This window comes from Stegostoma tigrinum, chromosome 35 (assembly GCF_030684315.1).
Source record: "Stegostoma tigrinum isolate sSteTig4 chromosome 35, sSteTig4.hap1, whole genome shotgun sequence".
In the NCBI taxonomy this organism is placed as follows: domain Eukaryota; kingdom Metazoa; phylum Chordata; class Chondrichthyes; order Orectolobiformes; family Stegostomatidae; genus Stegostoma; species Stegostoma tigrinum.
The window spans coordinates 23,298,907-23,317,308 of NC_081388.1; positions in this window are offsets into that span (position 1 = coordinate 23,298,907).

Below are 18,402 nucleotides of genomic sequence, written 5' to 3' on the forward strand. Positions count from 1 at the left end.
TGTTGTTATGAGATTTTCTGGTGCTTGTGTGGTTTGAATGTTAGTTACCACTTATCAGTCCTAGCCTGAAGTTTATCCAAATGTAATGAACTGGGAAGTGTGTGATCACACAAGAAAATCCAATCTACCTCTGAGCAGAAATGATTCTCATGCCCAATGTCAGACTGATACTTCATAATGGCAGATTCGGCCTAATAATTTCCTCACTCAGACTTATAACTTTTTCTTATTCCCCATTGCCTTCATCTTTATCTTTCAATTTGTGGGTAAATTCCCCCTCCCCGAGTTCATCTAGATCCCTCACCAGAACAAATGGCAAATCTATAACTTATTTTCATTTATATTTCTTTAAAAATTAGTATTTAGCTGATTCTTTGTAAGGAAAACCAAAAAAAAGAGAATCAGATGGAACTTATAGTAGGTTTGAAGAGTGACAGAGGAGTTTGTGATTAGGATCGTGGTGTTAGAGCCCAAGTCCACTTCAGCCAAGCAGGTGTACTCCTGTCCATCATCTGACAGACTTGCGGTTAAATTGAAGACATTTCTCAACCTGTTGTCTTCACCCGGAAAATCTTGTTCTTCTGTAGAATTTCTCTGGACAGTCTCATTCCCACTCAGCCATGTGAGAATGTGTTTATTATTTGGATACAGTCTTGGTCCAATGCGCTCCAGACTATATTTCCTGTTAATCTCCAGCACTTTGTGGAGTGATGTAATGTTTATCTCACGATCAGTTAAAGGAAAATCACAGTTAACTCAGTTTATGGAAATAATGAGCTCGATATCCAAATCAACGCCCCCTCTGCACTTCAAACACAGAAAACATTTACTGAAAGAACTCCCGTTGTGATACAAATGAACAGGGTTGAAATTTTGCAGAGTAAAAATCAGTTAAGTTCATTCCAACTGAGAGAAACCTGTTGGGATATCAGCTGTTAATTTGTGAAGGTGTTAGCATCACAAAATAACTCTTCCCCATGAAATGACTTTTAGTAAGTATGTGGAAGATGAAAACGATTGTTGTAACAGTGTTATTATTTCAATCACTTTCCAGATACTCAGCTTCCAAAGGGCTTTACTGTGTTCACAAAACGATTCTAAGGCCAGTTTAATGAGACCCAATTGAATGGCTTGATCTGATCTTTCCGCAATAAACTCTCCAACCTACTTTATCTGCATCACCTTCAGTTGATGACTGTCAGTTAACCCAGGAGCAAACTACGTCTGGCTGTTCCTACATTTTGCACTGCCCTGCAGTACAGTCCACTAAATGGTCTGAAATGAGACATTTCAAGAGTTGCCCCTTCCTCTGTCCTCATTTTACGGCAGCTAATCAATTAGGTTAGAACAACAGTTTTCATTCATTGTATATTGTGACAACCATTTTCTCCTGCAGTTGTTAATTCTCTAATTTATATATCGCAGACCATGCAGGTGCAAAATCCCACTTGAGGATACTCGAGAAATCGTTTGTGTACCAAGTATTGCCCTTTGTTCTGCTGGAACGCTTCCTTGATTCATAGTCTTAATTTATCATTGGTTTCGACTGTTGCACTGCAGTTCATCTTGAAGCAGCCTCCAAATTCCACTGCTAAGGATGTTTATATTGATTGAATCTCAAATCAAGTCACTGTTGCTGCCAAGAAAACAAATCACAGTAGATCCAAGATAAGGAAGTACTTTTATCGCAAGTATTCATCAAGTAATGCCTCAAAGTAATTGCAGATTAATTACGGCATCTTGCTCTTTTTGAAAGACTCAAAATTAAAACAGGATGCTCCAAAATAACCACAGGAAGCAGCTAAAACTTCAAATCTAGTAACTACTTTGTCAAAATGCAACTCATGGATATGTGGGTCACGTGTTAATTTGCAAACTTGATGAGAGCTGTATGTGATGAAGGTAACAGATTGGCTTTGGCTTGCAGGTATGAGACTGAAAAGATTTTGATGACAAAAAAAAACAGAAATTGCTTGAGCATTTCAGCACTAGAGAGAAAAGGAACTAAATATCGTTAATTCCCCTGGGCCTGATTGGTTGCATCTAGGCTTTCAAAGGAGGTAGCTATAGGGATAGTGGATGCACTGGTGATGATTTTCCAAGGATCTTTAGATTCTAGAAGTCACAGAGGTGTGGGTGCCAACGTAACACTCTTCTTCAAAAAGGGCAGGCAATGCAACAAAAGTAATTATAGGCCGGTTAACTGGATATCTGTTATGGGAAAAAGTGGAAGATTTTATTACAGAGATGTAATTGCAGAACTTTTAGAAATATTTATCATAATCAAGCAGAGTCAGCATGGCTTTGTGAAGGGGAAATAATGCCTGTCAAATTTCTTAAGAGTTCTTTAAGAAGATAACAAGCAGAATAGAATAGAATAGGTGGAATAGATTCTGGGAAATTGTCAGGATATGAACTTTGGCAGGAAGAAGGGAGGAGCTGAATATTATTTAAATGGAGAAAAACTGATAGATAGGGGTTCACATGTATGAATTATAAAAAGCTAGCATCTATATTTACTGGGTAATGAGGAAGGCAAATGGATTGCTGATCTTTGTTTCAGAGGGAAAGTTGTGCTGTAATCAGACAAGTCATTATTTAGACCATACTTAGAATTATCTGATCAGTTCCAGCTTCCTTATCCAAAGAAAGATATACTGGCATTGGAGGCAGTCCAGAGAAAGTTCACTAGGCTTACCCCTCTTGTGAGGTGAGGTGATGGCCTAGTGGTATTAACGCTGGACTATTATTCCAAAAACCCAGGTAATTCTGGGGACCCAGGTTTGAATTTTGCCAGGGCACATAGTGGAATTTGAATTTGATAAAAATCTGGAATTAAAAGTCTAATGATGACCATGAATCCATTGCTGATTGGCATGAAAAACCCATCTGGTTCACTAATGTCCTTCAGGGAAGAAAGCAACCACCCTTGCCTGGTCTGGCCTACACGTGACTGCAGACCCACAGCAATGTAGTTGACTCTTAACTGTCCTATTGGAGATGGGCAATAAATGCTGGCCTAGCAATAGAATAAAGAAAGGTTGAGAGGTTGGGCCTATATTTGTTAGAATTTAGAAGAATGAGATAACACCTTATTAAAATATATAAGAATTGTAGAAAGCTTAACTGGATAAATGCTGAGATGTTGATTTCCCTTGAAACAATCTCAGAGCAAAAAGTTACAAAGTGTGAGGCTGGATGAACACAGCAGGCCCAGCAGCATCTCAGGAGCACAAAAGCTGACGTTTCGGGCCGAGACCCTTCATCAGAGGGGCTCTTTTGTGCTCCTGAGATGCTGCTTGACCTGCTGTGTCCATCCAGCTCCACACTTTGTTATCTCAGATTCTCCAGCATCTGCAGTTCCCATTATCCCTCAGAGCAAAAGGTTGCCCATTTAAGGCAGAGATGACAAAGAATTTCTTCTTTCAGTGTGTAATGAATCTTGAAACCCCTTGCTGCAGAGGGCTGTTTAAACCAAGCCATTAAGTATATTTAAGGTTAAGATAAACAGATTTTTAATTGATAAGGGAATCAAGTGTTATGGTGAAAAGCCTGGAAACTGGTTTTGAAGATTATCAGATCAGCCAATGTCTCATTGAATGGTGGAGCAGACACGATGGGCTGAATGACCATAGTCTGCTCTTACCAGTTATGATCTTATAGAATCTTGGTGAAGGAAATAAGAGGATGTTGTTTACATGGATTTTAAGAAAGTGTTTGATTATGTAAATGACTAGATAACAAAACTGTGGCTAATCAGCTAGGAGGGCCAGTGTCAAATTGGATAAAGAAATGCTTCAGGGGCAGAAAACACAGGTCATGAAAAGCAGATTGAAGAATGTGGTGATCTGTCAGTCTTAGGACTTCTGCTTTCTATTGCTATTTATAAATTGCTTGGATCCGGCAATACAATAAACGCATGCATTTTGAACCTGCTGAGACCATATCATTATGATGTCAATCTATGGGAATTTCTTTTCACTGGACATGCAGCTAAGGGGATCAAGGAGTATGGAGAGAAAGCGGGAATGAGATACCGAGAATGGATGATCAGCCATGATCGTGGTGAATGGTGGTGTAGGCTCAAAAGGCCGAATAGCCTATTCCTGGACCTATTTTTGATGTTTCTATATCCAGCCAATCAGCATCCTCTTCTATTTGCTGTATGAATGATTATTCCTTTTCTGAATTTTGTTTTCTTAAGTTTGTGTCCTGTGTATACAAAACTAGAAGCTTCCATTTATGTCTTCCTTTAGAACGTTCGAAGTTCTACCAACTAATTATAAATATCGTGGAAAAACTTACATTTGTGCAACTTGTTCCAAGTATCTAATACCCTTTAAACTGACTTCACTTGAATGCTTCAGGAGAAGAAACTAATGCATTATAAAGTAGTGGATGTTATTGAGATTATGATATTCAGCAGTGAGTTATTTTAGTTTAAAATAAATTTCACTGTGTTATGAATACATGAAAAGAAAGGGAATAGAGTGATATGGATTCTGTAAGTGAAGACAGTTTTCGCATGGAAGGGCAAAATGTGTTGGTGCAGGCTTGGAGGACTGAAGGGCTTGTTCCTGTGCTGTAATGTTCTTTGTTCTTTAAAATCTGGCTTGATAGATCATATTCCATTTTTGTCTTGCTTTTAACAAGGTGATCTTTCATTGAAACATAAGCATGGCAATGCTACAGATTCAGTTTTAACAACAAAATAGAAGTTTATTACAGAAAAAGTGATAAAATATAATTTATTAAGTTGTTAATATGTAACACAAGTTTAGAGATTTTGAAACACTAAATAAAATCCCCATTAATCACAACAAGAAGCATTTAAAGTACTCACATCAGAGAGAATTCCCTTTTCTACCCGACATTGGGTTTGACTTAGCTGTGACTGTAATTCCTGGTTGTGAGAATCTGATCACCTGTTCCTTGATTCATCACACAAAGATTTCTGAAGAAGGGTCCAGGCCCGAAACGTCAGCTTTCCTGCTCCTAAGATGCAGCTTGGCCTGCTGCGTTCATCCAGCTCCATACCTTGTTATCTCGGATTCTTCAGCATCTGCAGTTCCTATTATTTCTGACCATAATCGTTCTAAGTTTTAAATAACCAAATACTTCTGATTTGGAAATTTTACTAAACGCCTAACACTAAAGTAATCTGATTTAAACGATTCTAAGCTATCTTTTCCCTATCTCAGGAGCAACTGCATAACTGCCCAAACTGAAACAAAACAGAATATCTTCCAAGCATTATGTCTTTCTTCTAACAAAATAAAAACTTTGACCTTCCAAAGTTGAGCTTAAACAGAGCTATTTATCTTGTTCACTTATTCTCATGTAAGAACAAAAACCCATTACACTCTAAGAGGTAGTAGGAACTGCAGATGTAGGAGATAACAAGGTGTGGAGCTGGATGAACACGGCAGGCCATGCGGCATCAGAGGAGCAGGAAATCCTCTGAGGCTAAGATAATAAAATGTGAGGCTGGATGAACACAGCAGGCCAAGCAGCATCTCAGGAGCACAAAAGCTGACGTTTCGGGCCTAGACCCTTCCTCTCTGATGAAGGGTCTAGGCCCGAAACGTCAGCTTTTGTGCTCCTGAGATGCTGCTTGGCCTGCTGTGTTCATCCAGCCTCATATTTTATTATCTTGGAATCTCCAGCATCTGCAGTTCCCATTATCTCTGATACTATTTTAATCCTCTGAGGCTGCTTGGCCTGCTGTGTTCATCCAGCTCCACACCTTGTACACTCTAAAAGGTCTTGCTCTCATACTGTTTAAATACAAATCACTATGGCAACAGAAATATTTTAAAAGATAATCATTAAACCCTTCAAACCCCCAGAAAACCTACATGTCACTGGTTCAAATACAAGCATTTAAACTCAAAAATAAATTGTATTAAAATATATATAAATCACACCCTTACATCATGATTCCAAAGGAAGATTTTTTTCTGCAATTCCAATCCATACACTGACTTTCAGGGAGCATGTGACAAACAATTGAAATACAGTATTATAGACCTGTTACTGATCAATGTTCACTGTGTCATTGGCTCTCTGCTGCCAGGAATAAAGTTTAACCTCTCATTTTCATTTAAGTGAGTTGAAATGAAAGGGTCGTGAAGATCTTGAACAACTTGCCCTGATCAATTAAAACATTTCTGAACGGAGGTGGGTAACTGATTTGGAGCAAAGGTAGGTAAATGGTGTCAAGATCATGATCTCAATAAATGTAGAACAGACTCAATAGGCTAAATAACCAGCCGTAACACCTTAGCTTTCTTGCTATCCTTGAATCAAAGATGCTACGATAGGGCCATCTTTCTTGTGTGAGGAGCCACATTTTATTTCTTTGTTACTTACATGGCTGGTGAGCAACTTGTAGAAACAAACAGGTGTTGTGAAGTTGGGTAGAATGTTAGGAGGCAGGACGTTAGAATTTGGTATTTGTGAAATATTGGTGTTTGTAACATGCTAGGAGTGAAAGCATTGCATGGTCCATTTAAAAGATTGTGTTTTTTCTATGCTTAGAGATTTAAACAAAATGTCTGTGAGTAGCTTGAAAGTACATTGAAAGTACCCGAATTGTGACCTTTGTATCAAAAGGCCATACAGTTCACAGTTAGCAGCAGTTTTGTTTTGTTACCAAGACAAGTTTTTGAATTTAGCTGATCAATTTGAACCAGGTACTTAGATACCAAAAACAAATTAAGTTTAAAATCTAATGGTTTTGACAACATAGGATCAATCCTAGTGTAAGAAATTGATATGTCATTAGGGGTATAAAGGAAGAGGGTAGTTGGACAAAGACAGGAGAGCGAACAGCCATCTACCAGAGTTAACAGTTCACAGCTCTCAAGAGAGAATTGCTGGCTGTCACAGTCCTCTTGGTTTTAGAGAAAGCACCATCGAAATCAAAATACTTTTGGTACAACTAGTTAATATTCCTCTCAGAAGAATTGATGGGGCAGGAGTTCCTTACAGAACATTTGATGAAGAAGGCACAGAGGATTCCGGAAGACACACAACCTGGCTGTTTCAAGAGAATAAGTTTTCTTTTATTTTAGTTTATATAAGTGGGACTTCTATTTATTGGAACAGCATACCATTAGAATCTTGTTTTATTCGGGAATAGTTCATAGTTACAAGGGGTTTATTCGGTTTATTAATAGTTTACGTAGAACATAGAACATTACAGCACAGTACAGGCCCTTCGGCCCTCGATGTTGTGCCGACCCGTCATACCAATCTGAAGCCCATATAAACTACACTATTCCATATATGTCTATATGCTTGTCCAATGACGACTTAAATGTACTTAAAGTTAGCGAATCTACTACCATTGCAGGCAAAGCGTTCCATACCCTTACTACTCTCTGAGTAAAGAAACTACCTCTGACATCTGTCCGATATCTTTCACCACTCAATTTAAAGCTATGCCCCCTCGTGCTCACCGTCACCATCCTAGGAAAAAGGCTCTCCCTATCCACTCTATCTAACCCTCTGATTATTTTATATGTTTCAATTAAGTCACCGCTCAACCTTTTTCTCTCTAACGAAAACAGCCTCAAGTCCTTCAGCCTTTCCTCATAAGACCTTCTGTCCATACCAGGCAACATCCTAGTAAATTTCCTCTGCACCCTTTCCAAAGCTTCCACATCCTTCTTATAATGTGGTGACCAGAACTGTACACAATACTCCAAGTGCGGCCGCACCAGAGTTTTGTACAGCTTCACCATAACCTCTTGGTTCCGGAACTCGATCCCTCTGTTAATAAAAGCTAAAACACTGTATGCCTTCTTAACAGCCCTGTCAACCTGGGTGGCAACTTTCAAGGATCTGTGTACATGGATACTGAGATCTCTCTGCTCATCTACACTACTAAGAATCTTACCATTAGCCCTGTACTTTGCCTTCCGGTTACTCCTACCAAAGTGCATCACCTCACACTTGTCCGCATTAAACTCCATTTGCCACCTCTCAGCCCAGCTCTGCAGCTTATCTATGTCTCTCTGTACCCTACAGCATCCTTCATCACTATCCACAACTAATTTTAGCTAATTTGTTCACAATTAGAATTAAATAAATAAATTGTTACTCATTGATTATAAAGTGAGTGTCAGGGATTTGTTTTCTTTAACCAGTAGAAGTTGCTGAAAGGCAAGTGAAACTACTTTAACACTCCTTTTTAACAGATTGTATGGCAAGGTGTTCCTCTTTGGGTGTTTTGGTTTTAGTTCTGAGAAGGGGGTCAACCTCCGCTTTTCAACAGATTGGGGGTTCGTGTCCAGGGTCCGAATGGATTTGAATGGGTCTGAATAGATTTGGTGTACAAAAGGTCCTATCAGATTTATACAGACTTGGGTATTAGTGTCCTAGATTTTCATATAAAACTTAGGTGAGAAGTTTAAAATCTGTTAAATTTTGATTGCTTGTTGGTTAAATCAGAAGTGAAATGATGGCTGTTTCATTCACTAGGGTGTCCTGGGGATGGAAGAAGTGATTTTGGTGGTTTTACAGAAGGTAAGCAAGGAAAAGCTGCAGGAATTGGCAGACAAACTGGAGTTGGTGTTGCCTCTGACGGTGAGAAAAGAAGAGGTAATTACAGCAATAGCTTGCAATTTAAATTTACTGGAAAGGCCATCAAAATCTTTGGAAATGGCTAGGATTCAGTTGTAGATGAAGCAGGTTGAACAGGAAGGGAAACTGAAACTGTTTAAATTGTGGTTCCAAGCAGAGGAAAGACAAAAAGAGAAAGAGAGAGAGAGTTTGAACTTCAGAAGTTGCAAATTAAACTTGATAGCCAACTTAAAATAATGAAAGTGAAGATGGAAGATAGGTTTAGTGAGTAGGAGGGTGATGATAAGCAGACCCATCATAGCAAAGACCTTGTAGGGATATATATAAATATGTCAAAATATTCAATGAAAACAATCTAGAAACCTTTTTTAAATCTCCCTTGAGAAATTGGCTAAACAGATGGACTGGCCAGAGACTGTGAGGGTAATGTTAATTCAGACCAAGTTGGTAGGCAGGGCTGGTGAGGTGTTTGCAGCGCTGTGAGGAGGTGTCAAGAGATTATGAAGGAGTAAAACAGGCTATTTTGAGTGCCTACAAATTGGTACCAGAAGCATAGGCAACAGTTCAGAAATAAAAGAAGCAAACTCGGTCAGACTTATTGAGTTTGAAAGAATTAAACAGAACAACTTGGATATATGGATGACAGCACTAAAGATAGAAAAGACATATGAGGATCTAAGAGATAATATTCTGCTGGAGGAGTTTAAAAACTCATTTCCAGAAGTGATAACAACTCATGGTGAGGAACAAAAAGTTAAAACGGTGGGAAGAGCTGCAGAAAGATCGGATGAATATGCATTAGTGCATAAATCGAAATCTAGTTTCCAACAGCTATTTCATTCTGTGAGGGACAGAAATTGAGAAAGAGGGACATTGTTCAACTAAAACAAAAAGTGGTTCACACTGGGAACAGCTTACCACATGTGGAAAAAGAAACCCAAGAGGATGGAAAAGAGGTGAAAGACCTCAGGTGTTTTCCGCAATGAGGTGGGACCCACAAAGACTGAACTAGTGGGATTAGTTGAGGTAGTGAAGGAAATCCCAAGAGAAGTCAAGCAGCTGCAGGAGAGGGTATAGCCTAGTCATGGGCTGCATAGTTAGATAGTGCCTGATCTTTTCAAAGACTTTATCTATGTGGGTAAGTTTTACTCAGGTCGAACAGTGGAGTAAGTAGAGAAGTTAAAATATTGAGAGATACGGAAGCTGGTCAGTCTCTAACAGTAAGAGATGAAAATATTTGCACTCCTTCTGAAATATTGCCTGAGAGAGTGATAATCTGTGGAATAAATGGAGAGAGAATTAATATTCCCATAAGTGGGATAAGGCTGGAAAGTCCAATCAAGAGTGAGGAAGTGACAGCAGGTGTGATTGAAAATTGGCTATTCCAGGAATACAGTTAATTCTTGGAAATAATATAGCTGGATCACAGGTGGAAAAGTCAAGAGAAAACCAGGGAAATGAGTATTTAGAAGGAAAATACTCTGGAATTTTTCTGGACTGTGTGGTGGCAAGATCCCACAGCCAAAAGTTAAAACAAGGAAGGAAAACAAAAGAGAATGATGAAGGAGTTGAGGTCCAGTTAGCTGACACGCTGTTTGATGCATCAGTAAAGGATAAACCTACATGAGCGGTTAGAGGATCAGGCAGAGGTTTTCATTTCTGAAAGATTAGTGGAATTATAATAAAAAGACAAGACAGTAAAAGATTTAGATCATAAAGCCTACCCGGAAAAGGAATAAGAATATATTCCAGAACGCTATTACCTTAAGGACAAAATCTTAAGGCAGAAATGGAGACCTTGGGAGGTTAGTCCAGATGAGAAGTGGGCGGAAGTTCACCAGATTGTGTTGCTGGTAGTGTACAGATAGAAAGTATTATGAGTAGCACATGAATTATAAGTAAAAGATTTAACAGCATCTTAGGTTTGTTTAGTAGATCTTCGTCAATGATCTTTCATCTATAAAATCAAAGTCTGATACTACCTCTCTCACTAACACCTGAAGAAGGACTGAGGCTCAAATGAACTTGTTGGACAATAACTTGGTGTCATGTGATTTCTGACCTTATTTAGGGATGTCATAGATAGTTTAGGCATCAAACACTTTAAATAAAGGTTTAGTGGTCCCTTTCAGATTGAGAAGAAGTTAAGTCAGGTGAATTTTCTGGCAAAGATCCCAGATAGGGTAAAAGTTTATTAGGCATGTCATGTGAACGTGATGAAACATTGCTATGACAGGGAATGGGAACCAGAGAAACAGGTATTTGTTACTGCCACTCAGAGTGAGGAATCAAATCCAGATGATGGGGATTTTGATGTGCTTCAGAATAAATTGAATAATGACAAAGACATTAAGGAATGGAAAAAGGGTAGTAAGCTATATGAACCAGGAACAGAATTGAATTGAAGGACTTATTGCAATACTATGAGGACATATGTAGAAATACAATAGGGAGAATTAATACAATAGCACATGAGGTTGACGTAGGTAATGTTGTTCCAATAAAACAACACTCTTACAGGCTTAATCTTCTCATAGCAGCACGGGTTCAGAAGGAAGTGGAAGCGATGCTCCAAGAAGATATCATAGAGCTGAGTCAAAATGAGTGGAGTGTGCCGATCATGTTGATTCCCAAACCAGATGGTACTCAACAATTCTGTGTAGATTATCAGAAGGTCAATGCCATGACCAAATCAGACTCATACCCAATTCCAAGGCTGGAAAAAAATAGGACAAGCCGCTTACATCGCAAAGTTGGACTTACATCATCGTTACTAGCAAGTACCTTTGTCACAGAGAAGTTTCGACTTTAGTAAGCCCAAATGGGCTGTAACCATTTAAATTAATGCCCTTTGGAATGAAAAACTCACCAACCACTTTTCAAAGGTTTGTGAACAGAGTTGTTGCAGGATTGACCAACTCTGCTGTATACAAAGATGACTTATTGACCTTTAGTCATTCATGGTAAGATCACATGGAGCATTTGGTAGCGTTCTTTGAGAGACTATGGGGAGCAAAGTTGGTCATGAGCTTGGCAAAAACAGAATTTGCAAAAGTGACATTCTTATGGCACAAAGTTGGAGATGGACAGATGATATCAAAGAATGTGAAGACAAGTACCATCAAGGAATTTCCAAGACGATCCTCAAAGAAGGAAGTGCTATGATTTTTGGGACTGAGCGGATGCTGTAGTAATTTGTACTGAGCTTGAGTTGCATGGTGGCACTGTTGACAGATATGTTAGAATAGAACATGAAATTCGGTGGACAGAACAATGCCAGGAGGCATTTGAGAATTTAAAACCTATGTTAGCCACAACAGATTTTTTGAACCCCTTCAAAGTCACCCTTTACGCAGGCAACGTGGGCGTGTTGTTACAGGAGGATGATTGTGGAATGGAAAGGCCAATCAGTTACTTTTCAAGAAAACTCAATATCTACCGGGGGGAAAAAAATCCAACCGTTAAAAATAAATAATTAAATAACGTGAACACTTGTCATAGTTTGCATTCCCATGTGATTATTCAACAATGATTTCAAAGGAATATTTTCCTGATGTTGAAAGCAATTTCATACCAGCGGATTACTGTAAACTTTGTAAACATCAATTTCAAGGGGCATGTTGGATGACTGGACAGTGGCTAATGTTGCGCCTTTGTTTTAGAAGGGATGTAAGGAGAAGCCTGGGAACTACAGACCTGTGAGTCTGACTTCAGTGATGGGTACATTGTTGCATGTGATTCCGAAAGATAGGATTTACAAGCATTTGGAGTGGCAAAGAATGATTAGGGATCATCAACATGGTTTTGTACGAGGGAAATCACATCTGACAAACTTGATTTTTTTTGAGGAAGTAACCAAGAAGATTGATGAGGGCAGTTCAGTAGCCATTGTTTACTTGGACCTCAGTTAAGCCTTTTCCAAGGTTTCACAAGTAGGCTAATAAGTATAGTTAGATCAAATGAGATTCATGTTGAGCTTGCTAACTGGATACAAAATTGGCTTATTGGCAAGAGACAAAATGATTTGATAGAGACTTGGTTTTTGGATTGGGGGCCTGTGACCAGAGGTGTCCCAGGCATCAGTGCTGGACCCACAGTTGTTTGTCATTTATATATGTGATTTAGATGAGAATATATACAACCTGGTTAATAATTTACTGATGACATCAAGATTGGTGGTTTAGTGAAAAGTGAAGAAGATTATCTAAGGTTACAAAGAGATCTTGATCAATTGGGCCAATGGGCTGAAGAGTGTAGATGGAGTTTAATTTGGATAATTTTGAGGTTTTCAATTTTAGTAAAACAAACAAGGGCAGGACTTATACAATTGAAAGTAGGGCCTTGGCTAGTGTTGTAGAACAGACGGACCTAGGCGTTCAGATACATAATTCATCGAAGATTGCATCACATACAGACAGGGTGGTTAAGAAGGCTGTTGATTTGTTTGCCGAGCTGGTAGATTAGTTTGCAGACGTTTCATCATCATGCCTAGTAACATCATCAGTGTGCCTCTGATGAAGTGATGTTGGTCTGCCCCGCTTCTTACTTAAGTGGTCAGGTCTGATGTGGTAACAAAGTGTGAAGCTGGATGAACACAGCAGGCCAAGCAGCATCTCAGGAGCACAAAAGCTGACGTTTCGGGCCTAGACCCTTCATCAGAGAGGGGGATGGGGTGAGGGTTCTGGAATAAATAGGGAGAGAGGGGGAGGCAGACCGAAGATGGAGAGAAAACAAGATAGCTGGAGAGGAGAGTATAGGTGGGGAGGTAGGGAGGGGATAGGTCAGTCCAGGGAAGACGGACAGGTCAAAGAGGTGGGATGAGGTTAGTAGGTAGGAGATGGAGGTGCGGCTTGAGGTGGGAGGAAGGGATGGGTGAGAGGAAGAACAGGTTAGGGAGGCAGAGACAGGCTGGGCTGGTTTTGGGATGCAATGGGGGGAGGGGATGAGCTGGGCTGGTTTTGGGATGCGGTGGGGAAAGAGGGGATTTTGAAGCTGGTGAAGTCCACATTGATACCATCGGGCTGCAGGGTTTCCAAGCGGAATATGAGTTGCTGTTCCTGCAACCTTCGGGTGGCATCATTGTGGCACTGCAGGAGGCCCATGATGGACATGTCATCTAAAGAATGGGAGGGGGAGTGGAAATGGTTCGCAACTGGGAGGTGCAGTTGTTTATTGCGAACCGAGTGGAGGTGTTCTGCAAAGCGGTCCCCAAGCCTCCGCTTGGTTTCCCCAATGTAGAGGAAGCCACACCGGGTACAGTGGATACAGTATACCACATTGGCAGATGTGCAGGTGAACCTCTGCTTAATATGGAAAGTCATCTTGGGGCCTAGGATGGGGGTGAGGGAGGAAGTGTGGGGGCAAGTGTAGCACTTCCTGAGGTTACAGGGGAAGGTGCCAGGTGCGGTGGGGTTGGAAGGGAGTGTGGAGCGAACAAGGGGGTGGTGGGGTTGGAGGGCAGTGTGAAGCGAACAAGGGGGTGGTGGGGTTGGAGGGCAGTGTGGAGCGAACAAGGGAGTTGGTGGGGTTGGAGGGCAGTCCATGATGACATAGCCACCATGGGCCTCCTGCAGTGCCACAATGATGCCACCTGAAGGTTGCAGGAACAGCAACTCATATTCCGCTTGGGAACCCTGCAGCCCAATGGTATCAATGTGGACTTCACCAGCTTCAAAATCTCCCCTTCCCCCACCGCATCCCAAAACCAGCCCAGTTCGTCTCCTCCCCCCACTGCACCACACAACCAGCCCAGCTTACCCCCTCCCCCCACTGCATCCCAAAACCAGCCCAGCCTGTCTCTGCCTCCCTAACCTGTTCTTCCTCTCACCCATCCCTTCCTCCCACCTCAGGCCACACCTCCATTTCCTACCTAATACCTCATCCCACCTCCTTGACGTGTCCGTCTTCCCTGGACTGACCTATCCCCTCCCTACCTCCCCACCTATACTCTACTCTCCACCTATCATGTTTTCTCTCCATCTTCGGTCCGCCTCCCCCTCTCTCCCTATTTATTCCAGTTCCCTCTCCCATCCCTCTCTCTGATGAAACGTCACCTTTTGTGCTCCAGAGATGCTGCTGGGCCTGCTATGTTCATCCAGCTTCACACTTTGTTATCTTGGATTCTCCAGCATCTGCAGTTCCCATTATCTCTGATACAATCTTAGGTCTGATGTGGTGTTTGGCCTTATTTCTGGTTTTACTTTTTAGCAGTTGGTGGAGTTCCGGATTGAATACCAGGCCTCTAGAGATTTCCATGCATGTCTTTGGTTGGCTTGTTCTAGGTTACATTGTCCCAGCCAAATTGGTGGCTTTCGTAGAACATAGAACAATACAGCGCAGAACAGGCCCTTCAGCCCTCGATGTTGCACCGACCTCTGAACTAATCTAAGCCCATCCCCTACACTATCCCATCATTATCCATATGCTTATCCAAGGACTGTTTAAATGCCCCTAATGTGGCTGAGTTAACTACATTGGCAGGCAGGGTGTTCCACACCCTTACCACTCTCTGAGTAAAGAACCTGCCTCTGACATCTGTCTTAAATCTATCACCCCTCAATTTGTAGCTATGACCCTTGTACAAGCTGACATCATCATCCTCGGAAAAAGACTCTCACTGTCCACCCTATCTAATCCTCTGATCATCTTGTATGTCTCTATTAAATCCCCTCTTAGCCTCCTTCTCTCCAATGAGAACAGACCCAAGTCCCTCAGCCTTTCTTCATAGGGCCTGCGCTCCAGACCAGGCAATATCCTGGTAAATCTCCTCTGCACCTTTTCCAAAGCTTCCACATCCTTCCTGTAATGGGGCGACTAGAACTGCACACAATATTCCAAGTGAGGCCGCACTGGCGTTTTGTACAGTTGCAGCATGACATCACGGCTCCGGAACTCAATCCCTCTACCAATAAAACCTAACACACAGTAAGCCTTCTTAACAGCACTATCAACCTGTGTGGCAACTTTCAGGGATCTATGTACATGGACACCAAGATCCTTCTGCACATCCACACTACCAAGAATCTTTCCATTGACCCGGTATTCTGCCTTCCCATTATTCTTCCCAAAGTGAATCACCTCACATTTATCTGCATTGAACTCCATTTGCCACCTTTCAGCCCAATTCTGCAGTTTATCCAAGTCTCCCTGCAACCTGCAACATTCTTCCACACTGTCCACCATTCCACCGACTTTAGTGTCATCTGCAAACTTACTAACCCATCCACCTATGCCTGTGTCCAAGTCATTTATAAAAATAACAAACAGCAGTGGTCCCAAAACAGATCCTTGAGGCACACCACTAGTAACCGGCTGAATATTTTCCAACAACCACCACTCGTTGCCTTCTTTCTTTGTCTGAGTGTGTGGAAACTGTGATAGTTGGTCCCATCTCTTGGTAGCTAGTTGGTGCTCATGTACCCTGATGGCTGGTTTTCTCCCAACCTGTCTGGTGCAGTGTCTGTGGCAGTCCTTACATGGAATTTTATATACAACGTTGGTCCTGTTAATTGTGGGTATTGGATCCTTATTCTTGTAGTTGTCGCAGTGTAGCTGTGGGTTTGTGTGCTACCATGATTCCTAGTGGTTAGAGTATCCTGATGGTCATCTCTGGTACATTTTTCATGCGTGGCAGGGTGAATGGTGTATCAGGATATGCTGTATATTTCTGTTGTTGTCTTTTAAGTGCCCGTGTTGAGAACCAGGTTTCCAGAAATTCCCTTGCGTGTCTGGTGCTTGCTTGTCCCAGTATAGTCACTTTGTCCCAGGTGAACTGATGGCCTTCATTGTCTGTGTATATGGAGACAAATGAATACTGGTCGCGTCTTTTCACTGCCTGCTGGTGTTTGTGTATTCTGGATGTCAGTTTCCTCTCTGTCCAATGTAATGTTTATTGCACTCGCTGCATGGTATTGTATATATCATGTTGGTCTTGTGTAATGTCTTTAGTATTTGATAATATTTGGCACAGTGTTGCTTTGGGTTTGTGTGCAATCACGATCTTATACGGTCTAAGGAGTCCGGTAGTCATTTCTGATATATTTTCGATTGGGACAAAGTGACCATACTAGGACAAGTGAACAGCAGACATGCAAGGGAATTTCTGGAAGCCTGGTTCTCAACATGGAACTCCATGAACAAACACATAAATAGACCCCTTATACAGACTACTGCTAAAACAGCAGAGCCAGAAGTGATGAGACCATCACACCAAGGGATCATACAAATCTGGAAGGAAGCAGAACACCAATGCTTCAATTAGAGGTGGCACTGATGATGTTGCCTAGAAAGGTAACAAAATGTCTGCACACCACGGAACAACTGGCTTGGAGAGCTAACGAATTATTGCATCCACAACCCATGCTACAAATAAATAACTTCCAAGGACTCTCCAAAGTGCAGTATTCTCAACTATTAACTGTATTTCAGGTTGTATTCTTTATCTTCCTTCATTATCCCAGCATCATGGACCTTTATTGATTACTTACTCATATATTTCTTGTCTCTCATTCAGCTTTAGATCATTTATTCCTTTCTGCCATTGTTGTTCACTGTCTCCATTTGTCACATTAATTGTCTGAGATTCAATGATATCAGAAAATCAAAGCCATTGTCGTAAGCTGCTGTGATAATTCCCATTCCCTTTGCAGTCCTGTCTTTGAGCCTGAATAAACCTGCCCCTGACATTAGCCTTCTCTGCAAGCCTGTGTTGAATTTCTGACCGCAATTATGTTTGCGATACTCAGACCACCCACTTCCACTGCAATAATATTGCGTGTCTCCAGCCTTGCCTCGACCCATTGACTTCTGAAACCCCCATGCCCGCACTTGTTATCTTGAAACTCGCCTTAACCTTCAAAACCCACTGCTCCAACTGGACTCTGCCAATTTTATAAATTTGCACCCTCTGTGAAATTAATTTCATCCAACTCTGATCTCCATAACCTAACACACACCCATTCTAGATAATAAAATGTGAGGCTGGATGAACACAGCAGGCCCACCAGCATCTCAGGAGCACAAAAGCTGACGTTTCGGGCCTAGACCCTTCTTCAGAGAGCTGATGAAGGGTCTAGGCCCGAAACGTCAGCTTTTGTGCTCCTGAGATGCTGCTTGGCCTGCTGTGTTCATCCAGCCTCACATTTTATTATCTTGGATTCTCCAGCATCTGCAGTTCCCATTATCTCTCACACACCCATTCTATTTACCCACAATGCCTGTGCTTGCTGACCTGTCAGCCTCCAGTCAGGCATTTTCAAATTATCAGCTATATTTTCAGTCTTTCCTCCATTTCACCTCTTCTACTGTTTGTACTTTTTGTAACCATCTTCAGCCCTGCAAATTTATCAGAGTTCTGTACTGCTCCAATTCTGGTCCTTTGATTTCAAACAGGGTAAGTATTCCCCAGTATACCAGGGAGAGCTTGCCTGCTCCTCTTCAGAATTGAGCCACAGAACCTTTTACACCTATTTGAAAGAGAAAAAAGAACATCTGTTTAAAATCTCATCTAAAATACAGCTACGCAGGCACTCCAAACCTCTTAACTACTGCATTGGACAGTCAGTTTTGACTTGTGTACGCAAAATATGAAATGGGACTTGAGCCCACACCCTTAACCGAGAGGCAAGCATGCTAGAAAGTGACACAAATTTTGGTCAACATTTATAGGCTTTAAGAGAGTCTCTAAGGAGAAGAGAGAGGCAAAGAATTTGGGAAGGAATTCCGGAGGTTAGGGCCTAGGTTGCTGAAGGTGATGTTGCTAACAGTGACGGGACAATGATAATCAGAACACACAGCATACCCAAGGAAGTTTAG